This window comes from Durio zibethinus, chromosome 28, assembly GCF_047325235.1.
Source record: "Durio zibethinus cultivar Kanyao isolate XHJ-2024 chromosome 28, ASM4732523v1, whole genome shotgun sequence".
NCBI classification, from domain to species: Eukaryota; Viridiplantae; Streptophyta; class Magnoliopsida; order Malvales; family Malvaceae; genus Durio; species Durio zibethinus.
In genome coordinates this window covers 13826068-13834012 of record NC_143189.1, presented here as the reverse complement: position 1 = coordinate 13834012, position 7945 = coordinate 13826068, and the positions used below count along the sequence as shown (strand labels likewise).

Genomic DNA, 7945 nt, shown 5'->3' with positions numbered 1-7945 from the left:
TTTTGGCATGTAAAAGAAAATTTATTAGAAATAAATAATAATTTTAAACAAAAAAATAAGTTTTAATATAAAAAATATGAGAGTAATCGTAAAATTGGTATTATTTGACGTAAAATAGTTAGAAATGTCATAGTACTTTTAAGAAAAAATTACAATAATTCTAAATGTAATGAAAGGTAATAATAAATGTAAAAAGATATTATCATAACACAAGTAATTAAGTTGGCAATGTAAAAAAATTATTATTACAAATAAAAAAATTTAAACAAAAAAAAGAGTTAACATAAAAATGATGAGAATAATTGTAAAATTAGTATTATTTGACATAAAATGATTAGAAGTATCGTTATACCTTAACAAAAAAGTTGTAATAATTTTCAATGTAATAAAAAGTAACAACAAATGTAAAAATAATTATTAAAACGTAATAAATTTATAACGGAAAAAATTAATAGTATAAATAAAAAATAATTCTAAACCAAAAATAATTCTAAAAACAATAAGAGTTAAAATAAAAATGTAAAAAAATAGTAAAATTGGTATAATTTGATGTAAAATATATTTGAAGTGTTGTAATACTTAAGAAAAAATTATGATAATTCTAAATATAATAAAAGGTAAGAACAAACATAAAAATTTTAATATAATATAAATAATTAAATTGCTAACATAAAAATTATTATTATAAATAAAAAAATACTAAACAAAAAAATAAGTGTTAACGTAAAAATGTGAAAATAATTGTAAAATTGATATAATTTAATGTAAATATGTTCAAAATATTGTAATGTAAAAGGTGAAAATAGCCATAAAATTGGTATCATTTGACATAAAATAAGTTAAAAGTGTCCTAATACCCTAAGAAATAGTTATGATAATTCTAAACATAATGAAAGATAAGAACAAATATCAAAAATATTATTGTAATATAAATAAATAACTTAACAACCTAAAAGAATTATTATTATAAATACAAAATAATTCTAAACCAAAAAATAAATGTTTATGTAAAAGATGAAAATAATGGCAAAATTGGTATTATTTCACTTAAAATGAGTTAAGAGTGCTGTAACAATCTAAGCAAAAGTTGTGATAATTTTAAACGTAATACAAAATAAGAACAACCATTAAAAAAGTATTATTATAATGTCAATAATTAAGTTGACAATATAAAAAAATTATTATTATTTCAAATAAAAATAATTCTGAACAAAAAGAGTGTTAAAGTTAAAAAGTGAGAATAGTTGTAAAAATTAGTATCATTTGGTATAAAATAAGTTAGAACTATCATAATATTTTAAGGAAGAGTTGTGATTATTCTAAACATATGAAATCTAAGAACAAACATAAAAAAAATATTGTTCTAATGTAAACAATTAAGTTGGTAACATAAAAGAATTCATATTATAAATAAAAATAATTCAATTACAAAATATGTGTTTGTGTAAAATGGTGAGAATAATTATAAATTTTGTATCATTTGGCATACAATTGTATTAGAAGTGTTGTTAAACCTTAAAAAAAGTTGTAATAATTCTAAACATAATAAAAGATAAAAACAAGTGTAAAAATATATTATTATAATGTAAATAATTAAATTGATAATGCAAAATTTATTATTATAAATAAAAAATAATTTTAAATCAAAAAATAAGTGTTAACATAAAAAGTGAGAATAATCGTAAAATTGATATCATTTGACGTAAAATAAGTTAGAGTAATCCTAACACATTGAGAAAAAAACTATGATAATTTTAAATAAAACGAAAAGTAAAGCTAAACGCAACAAAAAATTAAAATAAAGCAAATAATTAACTTGACAATATAAAAGAATTTATATTTTTAAATTAAAAGACTTTAAATAAAAAATTGTTAACATAAAAAGATTAGAATAATTATAAAATTCATATTATTAGATGTAAAATGAGTTTGAAATATCTTATCTTCAAAAAAAGTTTTAATAATTGTAAATGTAATGATAAGAAAAGCCAAAATATATATTATTAAATGTAATTAATTAATTTGATTTCATAAAATAATTGATATTCTAAAATTAAAATATATATATCATTTTTATTTGTTAAATTAATAAATTAAATAAAATTATATATAACTTTTTAATGTTTACCTGTTTACTATTCTTCTTTTTTTTTCTTATTTAAAAAAAAATTATATTATTTTTACAATTTATGATGATATATATTATGAGATATCATAATATAATATCTCAGAACTTGATTTTAAAATCGATACATCAGACAAACCAGTAATTTTAAAAATGAAAAGAGAGAAATTTGGGTGTTTTTTTTGAATTGAAAAATGATAACAAGATCGTAAATGTTGAGGTGTTCCACGGTTTAACCATTCGGCTATTCGTAAAGAATAAATTATTATCTTTATTTCATTCTTAACACTTGAATTACCTAACAAAATAGCATTACTTTAACGATATTATTTTATGTTAATTAAGATAACACTTTAATAAAATTAAATCTAATTCTATAATTTAATATAAGTTTGAAAGAATTATTACGGGAGCCTTTTTTCGGTACAATTTTCTTAATAAAAGTCTAATCACCATAACATGTTGCACATATCGGTAGTTTATTGAAGGCAAAAATAATAAATAATTTCATAAATGTTATCACTTTATCTAAATAAATTTTTTATTTTTATTATATTTAAATAAGTTTTTAAATTTTAATTTACACTTAAATAATTTTTTAAATTTTAATTTATATAAGAATAAATTCTTAACTTTCAATTTATACTTAAATAAATTCTTAACATAAATCAATTTTTCATTTGAAATAAAGATTTATTTATATACAAATTAAAAGATAAAAAATTATTTAAATACAATAAAAATATAATGATTTATTTAAAAATGAAATAATTTAAAATTTTTTAATATTTTAACCTTTATTGAAGAACTCTTATGATATTGGAGTTTGTCCATAACTAAATTTCAAATATATAAGCATCCAACAATATATCCCGACATTTTCAATAATTAATGAATATATCCCTTCTAAATATAAATCTATCCACCTGCAGTGTAAACGTAAATCTGAGTAAACTTCATTAATGATTTGTGATCTGTTATTAATGTTTCATTTTCATTAATGATTTTTAAAAGTTACATTTAGTGTCAACTATCTTTATTAATATTTCATTTTCGTTTATGACTTTTATTAACATTTCATTTTCATTCATAATTTTGAAAAGTTGTATTTACCATTTATAACCTTTTATTTCACTGTTCATTCATTTTTTTTAAATGTTTGTCCAAGTCTCTTCAATTTTTTTCACATAAAAATAAGTTTTACTAGATTTCAAGTCCACGCTTCATCGCAGAAGTAAAAATAAAGTTATATACTTGTAATTTAGTTATAAAAATAAAATAAAATCTTGTATTAATAATTTAAATATTGAACAATATATAAGAAAAAAATAGTTGTCTAACTATTTATATTTGGAATATTTACATTAGTTGAAGTCAATGATGATGAGATATTAAACTTATTCAACAATGAAAAACAAACAAAACAACCTATTACATTATCTATATTGTCAAAGAAGCAATAAAAGTAGCATCATATATATTATAAACCTACCTTGAGCTATGCTCTATTGCGAATAAGGGTAAGAGAGGCATCTATTACATGATTTTAGCCTTTCTCTAACAAATCAGAAGGTATATTTGTAGCTTTTAGTTTTTGCCAGTAATGAATTCCTCTTTGGCCTGTCGTTGTGCCTGAGCCTAACATGTCTACAAAATCATAAAAAGATTAAATGAGGAAGAAACTTTATAGAAATGATGATGAAATTCAAATGCTAGGTAAGAAAATACCTATCAGAGAACAACAATAATAAAATATTCATTAAAGTAACATCGATATTGGAAAAGGTTGAGCTTTTAATCAAGCAATAATATATCATCTAAATTTTTAGTATAGTATATGAACTAATAAAGCTTCTATCTTAATCTAGTAATCCCCAAGTAAACAATTTCATTCTTAAAATCACATAGAAACATTAGAAAAACCTTTTCCATAGAAAGTTACATAACATTAAATTTCTCAATATTCAAATAATGATAATGATCCGATTACCAAACTTTCAAACCTAATTTTCCACTAACATTGTCAATTATGTTGCTTGCTCAAAGCCTATAATAAAAACCATGGAGAATTTATTTTAAAAACATAGATTCTTACCTCTCTTGGAAAGTGATGCTACATCTTTTAAAGGAAATAAGAATTGCAAGGTGGAAAATGAGGCACAATATCATGATCATTGGTCACTCTAATTGTGTTCGGCACAAGTTTACTGTAATAAGAAGCAAAGGTAGCATTCCCAATATGAGGTTGTCCAAATGTTATAACTTGTACATTCTTGACTTCATCATTAACTTAGGAATAAAAGATTTATTTTGTCATTACAACTCTGATAGAGTAATTAGGCAAGTTTCCATAATTTAACCAAGGAAATTTAATTCAAAAGATTTGGAAAAACCATGGTACATAATGCAAACTTATGTAGCAAGCACAAAGGTTTCACATTTACCACACGATGAAAAGAACAACAATAATAACATATTTCTAGCTATATCAAGAAAGGCTTTAGATTAGCGTTAGATCAAGTGCACAAAAGGAAGTCATAGCTCCTCCCATTGAATGGTATGTTACTATGATATCAAGGTCTCCATAAAATTATTTTGCTTCTTAAACATAATTATGAATTTCAAGGTGTATGATTGAATTGTGTTAAGAAGTATAAAACCCATGGTGTACCTGAATAGCAAAAAAAGACTAAAGATTAATAACAATCATTCTAGCATAAATTTACAAATTAGTAGAAATTTGTTATGCATACCATACCATCAAGCATGCCAAGGTAATTTAAATCAAGTTGTTTCCAGAATAAGTCTTCAACCCAATTCTATATGCTGTGAATGGACAAATAAATTAATCAAACATTATAAAAAAAGCTCATTACATTTGTGAAAAAACAATATTATCATTTTTGTGTACTTCAAATCTTTTTTATCACTTATGTCATCATGCCATGAACAATACCTATTTTTGAAAACATTGTTGAATAAAAATTATAGAGGAAAGTAATACTAGTACCTATGTTCCTACGTTCCTTTAAAGGCAATAATAATGGCATTAAGATTCTTTGCCATGCTAACAATTGCCTATCAATTTGATAGTCATTTTCATGTCAGTTACAAGCAAAAGCATTCCAAAGTATAACATAGGTCATGATTCTAATAAATATCTAAACACGCAATGAGAAAAGTACTTATAAATAGCTCTAAATATTAAAGATAAGCTCAATAACTTCAAATCCCTATTTTTGTACAAAAAGGTATTAGGACAACCAATTTAAGTGGAAACCTACCTGAACATATCATAAAAGTCCATTGGTTAGACATGTTAACACTTTCAAAAGAAAACTCTAAACCAATGTACACCTCCTATGCCACTTCAAGTGCATATTTAAAAAGAAATAGCAAAGAGTTGGAGTTGACCATAGAAAAGTCATAACTTGAATCAACAACCTGATTTGCTTCTGTCAAGCCCAGAAGTAAAACAGTTTTAGAAATAACATCATTACAACTTTTCTACATAAATGACATTAGAGTTCTAAACATCAACCAAGACTTAAGTCATGAACAACACTAATAAAATGGATTAGCTCATATGAATTGAGTCATGAATTGTATTTTTTATCTAGTATTGATTATTTAAGCATGAGATTATTTTTGCATTGGTCTTCAGAGTTTTGCTTCATGATTCTAAAATTTTTTTTTATCATTTCTCGAGAAAAAATCATAGAAAACACATGATTAGAGAAATGATATAGGTCATCTTTGGATCGTTTGAGCTTTTCAAGCCAATCTTGATATAATATTTTTGTAATCACCCCATTTGAGCCTTATGAAATCTTTTTCTTTGTTTTGAAACCACATTACAATCTTATAGCCTTATTTTATGTATTGTCTATCTTTTTGGTCCTTTACCCTATATGCATTAGGATATTCATACAACATTTGTGAGCTATGTATCATTAGGGAAAAATGGTGGAGTTTGAAAAAGAATGAAAAAATAAAAGAAAAAAGAGTCAAGCTTGCAAAAGAAAGAAAAAGAAAAATTGAAAAGAAAAACCAAAGAAAAAAAGAAAAAATAATAAAGTGGTGAAAAAGCAAAGAAAAGAAAGAAAAATAGGTAAAATCAAAGTTTGGAGGGGTGACTCTTTAGTCAAGCTTACCTTTCTTACCTTAAGAGTTTAACTATGGATAATCATAGACATGTAATGCATTGTTAGGGTACTTAAACCTAAATGACTTTTACCATACCTTAACCTTAGCCTTACATTACGAGCTTAATAAAGTTCTAAATAATCTTTGGTCATATGTTTATTTTCATTAGTGGAAAGAGATGTGATAAGCAAACTTATGAAACATGAGCATACTTTATTGACCCTTGTTATTACTGTTTCATGTTTTGTATAACATTACTAGATTTCATGCAAAGATATGTGAGAGGTATTGCTTGCTTATGGAACCATAGTTAGGAATGATTTTAACCTAGGTAGATTCTTGTATATTAGCACTTATTCATGATTTTATTATAGTTATATCTATTACTCAATCCCTGAGGCTTTCATGTTGAATGAAGCATTAAAAGTATAGTATGATTCTTGCTCAATCTTGTTTTGCTTAAGGACAAGCAAAAACTTAAGTTTTGGGGTTTGATTGCACTAAAATTTTAGTATTTTCATGCTCATTTTTAGTGCAATTTTTCTTATATTTTAGCTTATTCCTTGCAAATTATGACAAAAATACTTCTAAAAGCACATTTTTCTCATGTATAGGTAAAAATGGAGAAATTTTGGTCAATTTAGATACATTTTGGAGGATTTTTTGAGCAAATTATGAAAATGGCCTAAAACTAGTGTCATTAAGTTAGATTGCTTTTGAGAAAGTTTTCTTGAACTTTTCTTCCAATAATTTTTTCTAGCATTTTTCTAGTGATTTTACTGTTAAATTTGCTCATGGAGTACTTGAATTTTTTGTAGCAAAAATTGAAAACATGCATGCATGCAAGAGGCTTAATAAGGAAAAAATAGGGCACTAGTGGCGTGGAATGCAACCTTTATTTGCATGAGAATTGTGCATCATATTTTGGCATTCAAAGGAATACTTCAAAAGGTGATGACATGGCATAATGGAGAGTTTTCATTGGCTATAACTTGGAACTTTTGGAAGTGGCAAAATGCATGACGAAGGCTTGCAATTGAGGAAGAACAAAAAAACCTACGAATGGCCATACACCAAGTGAGGAAGCAAGGAGGAAAGAAGCCTCTAGAAGCTCACCTTATTACAGATATTTTGGAGAGATTCTTTGGGGTTGTATTCATCATTCACATGCCTATAAATAGGAGTGGAACCAGCCATTTTAGATAGACTTTAGCTTAAGATTTTATTTTTCTTATTCTTTAATATTTGCACTTTCCTTAACTATATTTTATTTTCTTAGCAATCAAACAACCCTTGATCTTCATGTTTTTTTATTGATTTTGTTCCACTTTTACAATTACTCAAGTATTTTTTTGTTGTTCTTTACGATTTTGGCAATGAAACTTGCAAATTTTATTGACTTCTAGCTCAAATCCACTGATTTTTTTGTTGATACTCAAATCTATTTTTGAACCTACTAATTCTAACTTACTTGCGATTTTTTTGATGATATCTCATTCAAATCTTACTTGTTTTTGTTCAAAATTTTTTTGCATACTTTCCTAATTCAATTAGCTAAAATAAATTAAAAATTTAGCCTCAAACTTGCACCACAGCATTCCAGATCAAGCTTCGAAGATTCATTTGGATGTAAGTGACAGGTGCAGGTCAGATGTGATCAATCAAGTTTGGCGT

At 24.5% G+C, this 7945-nt stretch overlaps 1 pseudogene; it reads right to left on the bottom strand.

Annotated features, from left to right (window-relative positions):
• Positions 1 to 4172: 4172 nt before the first annotated feature.
• Positions 4173 to 7468, bottom strand: LOC111280645 (lipase-like; annotated as a pseudogene).
• Positions 7469 to 7945: the final 477 nt, after the last annotated feature.